This window comes from Odontesthes bonariensis, chromosome 9 (genome assembly GCF_027942865.1).
Source record: "Odontesthes bonariensis isolate fOdoBon6 chromosome 9, fOdoBon6.hap1, whole genome shotgun sequence".
Lineage (NCBI taxonomy): Eukaryota > Metazoa > Chordata > Actinopteri > Atheriniformes > Atherinopsidae > Odontesthes > Odontesthes bonariensis.
In genome coordinates, this window is record NC_134514.1 from 26,784,072 (window position 1) to 26,798,740 (window position 14,669).

Here is a 14,669-nt window from a genome sequence, read left to right on the forward strand (position 1 = left end):
CATCATAACAGAATACAAGGGAAAGCAGGTATTTCTCTTTAAAAAAAAAACACTCAATCAGATACATAGAAAAACAAAACAAATTTTCTGATAAATAAAACTGCTTTAATGGAACCAATCAATAATATGATTCAAGCAGACCGGATCACTCTTGACAGCTTCTTGCTGTCACGTGAGACTTTGATATAAGCAAGGTATGCCGGGAAGATCGATAAAATGCCCTTTGACAACGACGTCTGCGTTGCGTTCACAGCGTATCGGATATTTTTCGCAAACAAAACGACTTACAATCATGGGAAACCAAAACTGTAGGGTGTTTCATTTGACATTTATTTCTGCCAGCAAGCGTGTCCATTCTGAAAATGATTCATTATTAATTAAATTAAAAGCGACAACATTTCAGTGACCGTATCTGAATTTTCGTTAATCCAAGCTAAATCGACGGTTTTAACGCATAAAAGCGGCACAAAAGCCCGGTTAACGTTTGTACTTCACGTGACCTGAACGCGCAGAGCGAGAGTAAAGTCAGCCCAGTGACGTCCTCTCACTGTACAGGAGGGCTGGAGATAAAAAGACCGACTCTCACCCCTCCCATCATTTAGTACATTGAGTTACTCTCGCGGCGTAAGTATCCCTGCTCACACAAAGAGAGCCTGGCACACTTTACCTACAGAAACACGGGTCAGAGTGACTGAAATAGGAGACCGGACTCTTTTAAGCGAAGACCTAGCAGTGACACTATTCGTTGTGAAACTTCGGCTCGGTCGGCGTTTGCTTGTGTGCTACCCACAGCTCACCCCTACTTTTGACACCGGCTGAGCCTGTGCCCGTTTGGGCTTTTATCGGAGAGAAAAAGCCTCAACTTTTACCGTGGAGCTCCGAGCTAACTGAAACCATATAAAAGTGGTCGCATCTCTCAGACAGGTGAGTGTGTCACTGCATGTTTAGTTTGGCATGCTTATCCTTCACCAAAGTTTACCTGCATGCTCTCTCTGCTTTTTACAACAACAATTGACAGTAAAATATGTTTGAGTGCTCGTGGCCCTAGGAAATTCCTCATAACCATGGTAACGCCAGCTAACATTCCTGTAACGTGACTACAGTGAACTACAGGGTCGCGCGCGCGTAACGAGCATGTTTCATATTTAGAGGCTGCAGCCATTGATGGCGTTAGATATACTAACAGTATGTTTCTACTCATCACAGGCTTTGGGCTCAATACTCCCTGCTCATTGGTGGTTTCACGTGCTCAGGGACGTGGGACACGCCCATGATGTTGTATCCCATTAAAGCTAAGGTGGGGTGGAATCATGTACCCGAGAACTTGCAGCTCATAATTCGTGGTAACATTAATTTCTCTTTAGAAAATGTCCTTATTATTTGGATGACTCTTCCACACAAGATTTCGCACAGCTCCTGATTATTTATTACTTTCAGGTTAAGCAGTCTGCTGGACAGGAGGCTTTGCCATCCCAGACTCAAGTCATTAGGGAGGATCCATTTAGTCCAATGTCCACTGACTTTCCCATCGGTCACTATTACACCTGCAGCAAAAACAGCCAACACTTGTCAGTTTTTGTTCAGGGCTCCAGCAAACAGACACTGCCATGATACTGGGGATGTATCATGACATCCCAACAGCATGTAAATAATTGCCTCTCCAGGGATTGGAACCTGCCTCGTCAGAGTTTCTGGGATGGATGACTCAGGATGAGTCAAATGAGTTTAAAAGCGAGTGTGCAAGGTTGTTCCCTTTGTTGACGCTTTTTTTCTTTATTTCCCCTCCCCCCAGTTAATTAGGCGGGTTCTTTGTAGAGGATGCTGAATGCTGCTTTTTTTTTTTTTTTAAACCTCGGCAGGTCAGTGTTGCGTCTGCATGTGCTTCCCCTCATTTAGAAGGCTCCCATTTTGAGGGCAGCCAGCGTTATGTAAATGTTTCCAGGTCGTGACATTGAGACTGTTATTGGACGCCACGGCAGAAAATAAACATCGTTCTTGACGTTCGCAACGCTCCATTTTTGGGGGATAGCTGGGGTAAGGGCTTTTGCTTTAAAAGGCGAGCAGCCCTATTGAAAATTCAAAGTTTGTTTTAAAAGTTCTTTCTAGATTAGCTTTGATGTAGAAGAGCATTTTTTTTGGGGGGGGAGGGGGTAGTGGGCAACTTAATAGGTCAGAACAGGGAGGTGTTCACAGCAGTTGTGCTTTTTTATTTATTTTTTCCCTTTGATTTTGTAGAGGCTTTAACCCAGCTTTCACATTTTGTACATTTTGGAACTGACTGAGTCCATTATTGATTTTGTGTCGCAGTCTTTGTGCTTTTCTTGATAGAACTGCCCCAGTGTACCTGTGTATGTATGAACCATGTCCTTTTAGTTGTTGGTTTTAGTTTAAAACAAAAAAAAACAAAACATGCCAAAATAGATGGAATGCAACACAGGACATTTGTTAAATTCATATACTAGAAGAAGCACATCTGGATGATCTGCCAAACAAGTGTGGAATTATCTGGAGGGAGAATGAGTCAGAGTTGTTTAAAAGAAAAAAAGACCCTGTTATTATTGGCTGCCCTGAAGCTGTCAGGTCAAGTCCAGCTGTCACTCACTGACAAACATTCATGTTTTTTGTGCTGATTCCGTTATGGGCACTTAACTGGGACGCCTTGGGAAGTATGTAGCATAAATGCACATCATCGTCAATAAAATGAAGAGGGACTATCATGTAGTTTGACACTGCTAATCAATAGCAAATGTTTTATCCAAGAGTGACGGACAATTTGAATGAAGGCCAAAGATTAGGGGTAGAAGACTGTGTGATAAGGGTGTATAATTTTCACTGCAAGAAATTTTTATTCTTTTCTGTTGATACTTGTTTTTGCCGTAGTAGAGCAGGGTTCATATCTGAAATTGAACACACACCTAGCGCCACCTAAGCTTAGCTAGTGGCAGGGTTGGGGAGTAACGGATTACATGTAACGGCGTTACGGTAAAAGGATACAAAATAAAAGTAACTGTAATCCGTTACAGTACAAGCAAAAACGATGTACTCAGATTACAGTTACATTCAGTGAGAATGGGGGTTACTTAACAGGATTACAATTTGTGCGAGGTTGCAGTGACAGAAGTACAGAGCGGCAGGTCGGACTGTGGGAAAAAAAATCGGCCCTGGCAATTTTCCCCGGGACCAGCCCCCCCTCAGTATTAATTAGTATCTCCAATCTAATTAAATAAAAATAAAAAAAAACGAGCACAGACCGCTCATACAGTCAATGGCATGTACCCATAGAAAAAATACACACTCACACACACATCACACAACCTGACTATCGGCTAACAACCATGATCAGTAACCTACACAAACCCAGACACATAATGGCTCGGCGGCCAGCAATCGGATAAGCCAATGAAGTGAATCAATCCTGTGAAAGAATGAAAACAAGTGAATGAAACCTGCACTCACCCATTATGAAGTTAACTCTGCCAGCCCTATAATCTTGCCCCTGCTCAGCCAACTCCTTGACGTCGGGTATGGTTGCTAACGTTACGGCGGCTAGCATTAGCAACGAGGCTGCTAGGCTTGCTAAATCGGTAAGCATTAGGCTACTGAAGAAAGCTAGTCTTTTTAGCTACGTTATATTATCATCTTTCTTCTCGGCTATAAGTTAACCTTTGTTTACGGCCACTGGCCCTAACCTGACGTGCTAGCTGTCAAATCACCGGAAGTTTTCACCGGAAGTACTGGCGCACACACACAAGCAAGGGTGTGCAAAGAAAAATAAAATGTGATGTAAAAGTCTTACTTTGCTTATTTATTACTAAAGTAGAGCACTTCATTGTCATTGCACATGTATTAATGAAATGCAGTTTGGCATCTTATCAAGTGTAACGCGTGCAGATGTATAGCATGCAGTATTTAGAGATAAAATGCAGTTATTTACAGCTAGTGTAAGGAAAGATGGTTAATAGATATGTGCAGAATAGATCAATTACCTAGGGAAATGCATGTATGTGCAGAGAATGTATAATGTAGTTATGGCAGTACAATGAAAAGAAAAATAGCATGGTATAAATAAATGTGATAAATACAGATGGAATCATACAGATAATATACAGATTATCCTATACCATAAATAGGTAAAAGTAATCCAAAAGTAATTAGTTACATTACTTTTTTTTAAGTAATCCAAAAAGTTACACTACAATTACATTTTAAACAAGGTAACTTGTAACTGTAACGGATTACATTTTTAAAGTAACTTCCCCAACACTGGCTAGTGGTCGCCATTCTCAACCATGCGAACTGAGGCGCAAGTCAAAAACTGAGGTCACGGTAGCTACTGCGTGGGGCCCTTTCATGTAATTTTGGCTCTCCCTTTTTTTTGGTAACTCGTAATGCGCTGCGAAAGTAGCACGCTTTAAAAAGGAAACGGCTGAAGAGAGACATCAGTTAAACAGACAAATTGAAACTGTGTGGTTACGTTCTTGTATTGATTAACTACCCGTACATCTACTTCTAGTTCTATCCTTGTGGTTTTCTCAGTAGCGACATCTTGTGTTTAGGACGGAGACTGCGACCCGCCGCCAAGCGTCTAAGTGCGGGTATAAATAGTTGGGACACTGTTCTTTTTGACACGGTGAACCTTGCATCGAGCATAATCTGCGCTTTTAGGGGTTGGAGTGGTGCTGAGACTAAATAGATAGACTGAATAGATGACAAAAGTTAGTTTGACCAAAACAGGACTTTTAAAATAAATTTAATTATGTTCGTTCGACCAAAGTCGAGCTTCTGAAAACCAGACTAATACACACAGCCATTGAGTTTGGGGATCGAATCACTCCAACATGTATACTCTTGACGAGACTATAATAGGTCAAGGTGCCTTTCGCATGCTCCAAAGTTCACATCTCTCTCCATCTTTATGTAAAAGCAGTACTTGTGAAATGACATAACTAAATTCCCATGAAGCAGCTCATATTCGCACATTTTTGTTTCTTTTGGCAGATGTCAAAATGCATCAGAAGTTGTTACTGAAAAGCTGCCCAATAAGACTTTAGCATGTTCAGACTGTCGATCTGTTCTATTAAAAACCTGATTCTACAACTGTGGCATCATCTTAAGCCCGATTCGCCCAGGATAAAGATTACCTATGGATCACTGGTAATTCGCAACTACCCCCGCACCTCTGTATTTTTTTTGTGGCGCATTCGGACGGGACAAGCAAAAGTCTGTAATTTACTCAAATCACAGACATCATGAGCAGATATTCCGTAATTGTCGTAACTTCCTGTTTTGCCCCATTGTTTACTCCAGGACAACACAAGAGATGTGCGATTTGCATTCACAAACACACACGTGTGCGTTCACACGGGACTTAAATTACCACAGGACGTCTGTTTCGCTGAAACACAGTAGGTAATTCACGGCGGAATTATTACCCCACAAATCACGGACATGGCGCATTCGCACAGGACTAAGAACTTAGACATTCTCCGCAATTATTCCGAATTACGGGGGGTCCAGACCATAGGTAATACAAGTCCCGTGCGAATCGGGCTTTACACGTACAGTGATCTTCCACCGACAAAATGTAGAAGCAGAAGAATGAACTGAAAGGTTTTTCACCGTTCAATGAGTCGCAGCGTTGGAAATGCGTTGGTTAACAACTTGATTCCCTTGGTCCAATAAACTGGCCAAGTTGAGCAACAACTGTAGCTCGACTCAACTGTTGATGTAGCCACGCTGAATAAGTAATGGCATTTCGAATTTGTTTGTGTTTTTTCCCTATTTTATCTCTTGGATCTAGTTGGCCATAGAATGCAAACTGAATTTCAGTGTAAGCTGACAGTAAAGTTGTATGGAATTGTAACACTGTGCAACAAGGGAACAACACTGCCCATCCTGTGGGAAAAGCAGCATTTTTCACCAGAAGGGAAGACACTGCTCTAGTGCATACACACAGAATGTGTCCTTCAAGCGGGTTTTCAGCTATCTGCCAGGGACTGTGACCCTGGTCCTACCGTGTTCGGGCTGAGTTTACACAGTTTAAACATTTATATATTTACTCCTTTCTTAGGCATGCAGTTGGCACTTTCATGCAGTGAGTAGCAAGTGTTTTACCTGCTGAGCTATAGAATTTTTAAGCACATGCTCCAGATCTGGATAGTCAAATAGTCGATATTCATTTGGCAACATGCTGCTACCCCCAACTCGGAGAATGTCGCAGCTCTGCAGTTTTTTGTTTTTTTTTCAGCATGACTCAATGCCATCTATGGCAGATTGCCTTCTGCTTTAAACATACTGATATTTCTTACGCATTGCAAAACCTGCTACTACACAGACCAGTTTCTTTCCAACCACAACATCGAGTCTTTGTGAATCTGCTACACAACATGGCAGAACTGCTGGGGGAAAGATTCAGGGTAATCAGAAAGCCTCTGTTTCTCTACCCCATCTGATTTGCGCAGGTTAATTGTTGTTAGTTTTGCTCTCAGAGGAACACTGGAGGCTTTCATTTGCAGTCTTTGTTAGTTTGTAACTTGAGAATCGTTCAAAGGCCGACGCTCAGATGTACTGGGTGGTTCAGTTATTTTGTCAAAGATGAGGCTCCCGTTTGGGGGTGGGGGGGGGCTTCGATATGTGCTCGACTGAATAACGGATCTACTTGTTGTGTTCTTTTTCATTTTTCCATCATCAGAGGGTCGCACTGCAGAATTCCAAGACGGTTGTTGATAAAATGTACATTTTTTTTCTTCGTCTACGATATCTTCAGTGTGTCTAGCGCCTCTGCATCTTACTCGTTTAATCTGAGTTTATAGAAGGCATTTTTCCCCATGTATTGCTTGTTTGAAAAACAAGTTGTGTTATCATCCCTGCAATAGAATTAAATGAGCCAAATGCTATCTTCAGGAGAAAGAAAAGCTCTCCGTGGCGGCACCCACTCGTCTGGCCCGGGTTTGCAAGTCCAGCCTGCAATCACAGTAGAGGACAGAGGCGGGTGTGATGTCAACACACAGATGGTGGCGCAGGGCTCTCATGCAGACATGCAGATGGCAATTTAAAAAAAAAAGAAAAGGAAAAGAAACAACAACAAGCCATTTTCATCCTTTTTTGTCCTGAAAACACAGAAGAGGCCAAGGTAGAATTATTTGCCCATGCAGCAGTTTTTCCCACCTTATCTCTGCATGCCATGTATGTCTTTGGCAGTCATTCGCTTTCCAGGGCACAATATCAACCCTACATTGACACCTGTGTTAGGGGATTAATTCCTGAATACACAGTCGGACATGATGACAGGAGGTGTTCAAGGTCACTTCCTCTGCCACTGATCTACATTTATAGAAGCCTCCTTAGAGGACATCCAGTTACTCTGGGTCATAACGTGGATTTAGGAATCACTTTCCCAGGGTGAATTGCAGGAAAATCCAAATTTTCTGGCAAACCACATTACAAACCTGTGACTCGCTACCTGCCGTAAACAGATGAGAGCCCCTTCACTTGCATCCTGTTGGCTGCTGATCGGGAAAAGAAAGTAAACCGCAAAGCTATGACGTTTGGATAAGAATAACTTTGGGGTCAACTGGAAAGGGAATTGTGAAAAATGAATGGGCTCATTGGCTAAGAAGATTTCGTGTAACGCCATTCAAAAGAAAATGCCTTTTGTGGGCACATAATGGAATATTAACTTCATCAAGAGTCAATAATGTTGTGGGCTCCGAAAAATATCTGCTCACATCTTTAAGCTTTCATTACCAAACGTATGGACTACTCCGTGAACAGTTTGGAGACACACACAGAGTTATATAGTTGGACTGCTGGAATAGGCTGTGTGATGGCACGCTTTTTTCATCAAAGCCTTAATAAAACGTTTGAAAGAACATCGAATCCAGATGAAAGTGGTACCACTGAGTTTTTAAAGAAAGCTCGTCATACAAGGACCGAGCAACAATTCCAGATGTTGTCCATGTCATGCCGGGCACGTTCAAGTCGGTATGAAAAAGAAAGAAGACTTTCATTTTCTAAGCCCATGCTTGTATGCCTCTTCACTTTAAACCTAACTTCCCCTTTGTCATCATCTACCCCCTTTTCTTTTTATTTAACACAGTGCAGTGTTGGTGTCATACTGATATGATTTTCTTTTGTTGTCAAAACGACACAAAGTTATGGGATGTATAGAAGTTTGGATCGTGCCACAGCTTTCTATGCCACTTTGTGGCGTTGAAGCGGTTGTCCTCGGGGGAAATAAAATATCGCCTGCATCAGCTGCATTTTCGTTCTGTTCCTGTGTTGTGCCCAACCAATATGGGGTTGGCACGCCAGTATGAATTGTTACGGTGATCTGACAAATGGATGTCAGAAAACTATGACCGCACAAGGACTTTTATCATTTTACTTTTTAATTTGCGGCATAATCTCATGCGATCAACATGCGTCGCACGTGCACAGTGGCTCTCCCTGTCACTGTTGTAGACTTGCCTAAATGAAACCATGAAGAACGTGATAGTGACCACTGTCTCAATGCAGCTGCTTTAAGAGAGTAAGGAAGCCATGAATGTAATGTATCTCATGTCTGAGAAGAATAACTTTGCATAACAGAGTTGGAATAACAGCCTGCTTTGTCACTTTTTCCCACTTGTTTTCTTTTTGGTCAAATAAAATTAATTTTCAGACCCCTTTAGCGACTTCTTTTTCAACAATGCACCTACAAAAAGAAAAAGTTATACCTACTATCAAGTGATAGCCTTCAGTGCGGCTCAAGGCTGCTTCAGGCACAAAGAAGGATTAACTTGCAATGATGAATGTGTCATAGGGTTCAGTATACAGGCGCATTCCAGGTTTAAGGGCAGTTACTTTGACGGTGTGTTCGAAAAGGCTGGCTTGACTGGAGTCAATGAGTTGCAGAATTTAAGCTGACATTTCTATGAATGACTGTGTTAGAGAAGTACTAATGCACGGTTGTGTAACATGTAAATATAGCCAAAATTAAACCACTGATCCTGTCTTTGATGCACTAAATGCACTGGAGAAAGCACCCTGTGCCACAGAGCGAGCAGCTGTCTTTTCCAACGCTGCTCTCTCAGCAGCTTTCACGAGAGTGGTGAACAGGTCATTACTGAAAGATGCAACCTCACTGCAAAACTGTAGCCGTTTCACAGTGTTCAAGAGACAGCCGAGGCATCAGAGAAGAATTTGATTTATCTCGTTCAGTACAAACAAGTGCTGATTTCAGGATCTGTTCAGGCCCTCTCTGTTCAAGGCAGGGCGAAGAAAGGTTGCTGAGCAAAATGAAGTTTAAATGGGCTCATATTTGTTTGTATTTTGTTCCCCTGGGTATTTTTGGTCCTCCTGACGTACATGGCTTTCGTTTAGTAAATCTTGTATATTAAATGAGTCATTTCCAGCTCCTACCCTGGAAACTTTACAACCCAAACTGCACCCAAACACTCACCCACTGAGGACAGAACTGACAGTGTTATCTGCTCAATTTCTTGCTCAGAACTAACTTTATCAGTTACTATTGTGCATAATCTGCCCCAATGTCATTTATCTAATTTAGTACAGTCGTGGGAAGTAAAATTTTTCAGACGGACAAAACGGTACATTCATGAGCAGACTCCTTTATCCAAAGTGCCTCTCGGGTGAGGAACAAATTGGGTTCAATGGGATGTTCAGCATCGTTTCGCAGGGATACTTGGACATGTAGACTGGCTAAGTTGGAGATCGAACCAGCAATCTTCCAATTGAAAGCTAACAACTCTACCTCCTGAGCTACAGCCCTCCCAGAATGCTTTAAAAAATCCAATTACTGCGAGGACTCCTGCACATGCAGCCAGGCGCCCGCCTCCTGTTTCTTGGTCTGAGAAAAATGAGTCAGATCTAACAGGAGGCTTGTATGAATTAGAGGACTCACCTTTGCAGCATCTTGTGTTTCCTTTTGGCTATTTCCCTCCTGATTTGGCTCATTTCTCCGTGCTTGCACTGGCTGCATGTCAAACAGAATTTGCACAAAAAAACAACGTTTGTAGTTGGATGCAAATCCATGTCCATTTTATTATATCTGAAATCATTCATTCATTAAAATAAACTAAAAAAAACCTAATGTTACTAAATTTACTTTATAATCCTGAAACTCCTGGATTAGAGGCAGCTTGACAGTTTTTGTCAACACCATCCAATTCAAGTCTTTTCATAAATGTTCGTCCTTGTGGCTCTGAGTAGCCTGATATTATCTTTTTGGCTGTCGCATCCTGGTAGCTCGCCTTTATTTTACCACCACGTGCAGCATCCAAAACACCATGCTGTACTGAAGTTGAAGAGGAGGTGTATAAATATATATATTAGACATTCCCCAGTCCGCTTGATCCAGTCATTTAGGTGATAATTACTCAAACCCACACACCACCAGCTGCTTAAACAGTGGCACAGCAGATTGTTGTTGCTAACCTCTCATCAGAAAGTGGCTGGGTTGACCGGGGTGTCCCTTTATAAAGTTTGCATGCTTTCCTCTCCACAGTCGCACCACCCATGTCTTTGAGATATCTGCTTACCACATTAACCAACATGCATTCATGCTAGGCATCAGATATACATCCACCTTTGTCCCTGTTAAGCTGCTGGGCAGACTGCAGAGTTCTGTTATTTATTTATTTTTTAAATCGCCTCAGGAAAATCGCTTTATTTTCAGCACCAAAAAGAGATGAAAACGATTGAACTAGTTGAACCCAGTGAATATCAAAAGGGTGTCTCTGCAGCATGAAACCAAATCAGACTTCGTTCATTAGAAGAAATGCACTTCCAGGCCAAAGAGAAAAAGAAACTTGCACACTTTAGTATTTGACCAGCATTCTCTGTGGCATTATGTCGACAGGTTCATTTCGAGATCTTGTACTGACGATGGGAGAGTCGGACGTGCTTAAGTTCTTCTCCAGCGTATCCCAAAGATTCTCAGTGGGGTTAAAGTCTGGGAAATATTGTCTCAGGCTTCCTGAACCTCTTTCACAACAGTGTCCTCTTGGAACAAACCTGGGCACTTAACGTTGCTGAGCCTGAACCTGACCACCTGAAGCAACCCCAGATCATTTACTTAGCATTCTTCGTCGATAGAACTCGCACCTCTTTTGCTTATCCTGCATTAAAATGTGCGGATGGATTTTCTCTTCCCTTGTTTTCCATTGTTTTGCTCCGATAATGCAAATGAATGACAGTAATGCCGCTTCCTCTCCGTGCTGCCTGTGTTGTAACGGGAAGATGCCGATGGACTGCGATTACATTAATTGTTTCTCGGATTATTGTTGACCCATATTCTTTTGAGATTGATGAGCCGTCGGTGTGAAAAGGGAAGCGTCAGATAATTTGATACCCCTCCCCCAACTCTACAACAGGGCTTCATTCTGTTATTTGCTGCCGTCAGCTAGTTTGAAAATGATCAGCCCCTCACAATAATTATTCCTCCTATAGCTGGCTATGAGCTACAATGACATTCTAATTAGTTTGTGTCTGGGGGTTGGTCTTTTAAATCCCACATTCCTCCAGAGCTTTTTTTTATTTTTTTGAAATTTAAAAAAAAAAAATTTTGGCCTTGTGGCAGGCAGCAGTTCTTTGACAGACAAGTTGATCATCAATGTGCATCGGCATGGTTGGCTTTGGTCAGATGCTTTATATTTTTGACGAACATTTAGCAAATTGGAACTTACCTTTTTGACTATATTTTGGGCTCTTCAGGCACTCCTGACCAAAACCAAGATTTGATTGATACCCAACACGACATGTTCTTATTAGATATATTATGAAAAAAAAAAAAAAAAGATATATAATGGACTTATCTGCCAAACTATTGGGAGTACAAGTCTGGTGTTCTAATATAACCAGACTTTAAGTTTGGCAACAAAATTCAGGTCTGTAGATACTGTAAATACCCTCTTATATAGGCTGATGGCGTACTGCATGTGGCATTCTGTATGTTAGCCAAACTGGAGTTGGTCCATCTGAACTGAGGTGATGTTTTGTAATAATTGTTGTCAGTACTTTTTGGCCTTCTTTTACTTTGGGATGAAACCGCTCCAGGGAAATTTGCCCATTTACCAAATGTGAAGCAAATGATCAGTTTAGCTTTGTACACGTATCTCTCCCCCCCGTTTGTGTTCAGGCAAGCTAAGGTAGTTGCAAAGGTGTTTGAGAGAATGCAAATGTAGTGTCAGATGCATCAAATGTGGTAGACTTTTTTCTTTAGTTATTTTTTTATATATATGTAGATGAACATCTTTCACAGGTTACAGTTACCTCTTTGTGCAAACATGCATGCGTTTTCATCATCGTGAGAAGCATATTTTACTGTTTGATTTGAATATAAGAAGACGCGTTTACATAAAACTGTAAAACATGGAATTGCATGAGGTACATTTAAATTTCTCAATATTCTGTAGCTTATTGTTTGTTAGAAAAATAAAAAATTTTGCAATGAGGTCCAGATGGCTTTCTTTGTGAATACTGGCGTTAGGCAAAATAAATGAATATTAAGAATAGTTTTGTGTTGGACAAAATGAAGAGGTAGCAAAAACACCACGGACTTAAATTGGCACGATTGAATAGTTGGGGTGCATCCTCAGATGTCTGCTTTTGGGCAGTTTACTCATTCTGACGTGCTCTATAAGTTGTTTCTTCTGGTGGACCTAACAATGTAGAATAAAAGGGTGGGATTGGTTTACCCCTGAGTTTGTCTGTTGTTGACAGTTGTTTTCCTCTTGTTTCACCTGAGGAGTTTAGGGGCTTTTGTATATGTGTATGTATGTGTGTGTGTATATATATATATATATATATATATATATATATGACATACACACACACAGTGCAGGTAGTCCCCACTTGGCCGGTTAGAACACGTCTCAAGATTTGGTTTTGCAGGAAACTCTCCAGTCTTTTTCACATGGCAAGAAGAATTAAATAAAGCACTCGGAGGCATAACATGCATTAGCCTTGTGTGTGTGTGTGTGTGTGTTATCACTGTTCCCATATCTAATAATATACTTGGTTACAGTATCTTTTGCCCTTTTAAGTTTGGAGTTGGAACCCAGCTGTTTTGCTGAATGTATATTTGGTTCAGAGACTTTCCTCTGTAAATGCAGTGACTCGGGTTTTTCTACTGTTCATTTATCGCGGCCTCCATTATTAGTCTTATCAATGGCATGCACTATTTTTAGTTTTGTTTTGCACCTTTGCACAGGAGGTAACTGGATTTACTTGATGCGGAGCACCGATGATTTGTTTATATCAAACACAGCAGGAGGTGGGTGTGTATGAAATGCAATGGATCTATGCTGACTTTGTTTTAAAGCTGAGATAATCGAGTAAGTCTACTTGGATTAGAAAAGACTTAAAAAGTGTGGCACAGTCGCACGTATTTTTATTTAAATAAGTCTGTTTTTTTTTTGTTTTTTTTTAAAAGACTGTACAGCAATACCTTTCTGCTGAGCAGGGACTGAAGTAATGATCTGTCTTTGCGTGTAAAAATGGCCTTTAACGCCCATGTGCCACTATCACGTCACTCAGGAATCTTGTGGTTCCACATGGCTCATCCACATTATCATAGTGCTGAGCTACTTTGACTCCTTTTGCACATTTTTTGTCTTAACATGTGTTTCATTCAAGTATTATGCAGATCTGTAAATAATAAAACGACGGCCTAAAGATCCTTCCTTCCAGAACAAGATTTACTTTATTTTGTTTTTAGCTCTATGGACTGAATCTCTGATTAAGGTGTTGGCTTCTGGCTGTGCTTCCGTTTTACACAAAACCTCAGAAAGCCGAGGCTTTCGTAGACGGAATCATTTCCGTTTTTTGGCTCCGAAGCCTCCGCTGAACGGTCTCACAGTTTCGGGTTAAGACGGCATTTTGCCAAATGTGCTCACTACTTTTGTTGAACATGCTCTGCCAGACAAGATAACGAGCCGACTGTGTGACCCCTGCTGTATCACAGGTTTTTTTTCCTATTCCGTTTCCTGAGAGATGGAGCTATATGTCTTTGACATATATGTAGAGAAAAAGAAAGATGTAGCCATGATGACACAGCTTCTTGGTTCTTCCATAATCTGTAAAAAATAGGTATCTACCCACAAACCGATACCTGAATAGTAGAATATTCGGGTCCAGCCCGAATATCTTCTGTGGTTTGTCATGGTGTTTGGCAGCGAGCCCCACCACAGCGGGGAAGAGGGTGACTCAGCTTGAGGGTTGCGTGAGTTGTGGACTCCATGGATACCACGAACACAAAAGGCTTTACAGATGCCTTGTAAATGAAGATATTTACATTTTTACAAAAGGTTTTTGTTTGTTATTCATTTAAGAGACAAATGGGGGACACACAGCACAGTCCAACATTGTTTAATCATTACGTCGAAAGCAGGCACCTTTATCGTTCCATTGGGCAAAAATGTTGCTGCTTATCTGCGTTTATCCCCGTGTGTAGCATCGTGCAGCTCGAATAAGACGCTGTGTATTAGTTTGATGGACGTCGATTTGCACAAGCTACAGTACCTTGAACTTCAGACTTCTGATGTTTGACTGAATTGTAGCACACGTGGTTGGAATATAAACACACAATTGGATTTGAAGGCCACAAAAATAAAAAAATATGGAAGTTTGAAATGGAAAATGTGTAGGAACCGTGGTTCAGATTGAAT

General features: G+C 41.3%; 1 protein-coding gene across 4 annotated transcripts in view; it reads left to right on the top strand.

Annotated features, from left to right (window-relative positions):
* The first annotated feature begins 553 nt into the window (after nucleotides 1-553).
* gdpd5b (glycerophosphodiester phosphodiesterase domain containing 5b) overlaps nucleotides 554-14,669 on the top strand; it is a 51,910-nt gene continuing 37,794 nt past the window's right edge. For 2 of the 4 annotated variants that reach the window (XR_012770312.1, XR_012770311.1), the window contains exon 1: nucleotides 554-924. The gene's annotated coding sequence lies outside the window, so the exon portion shown is untranslated. The remainder of the gene's footprint in view (nucleotides 925-14,669) is intronic. The other 2 variants (XM_075473876.1, XM_075473877.1) reach the window with 2 other exon arrangements.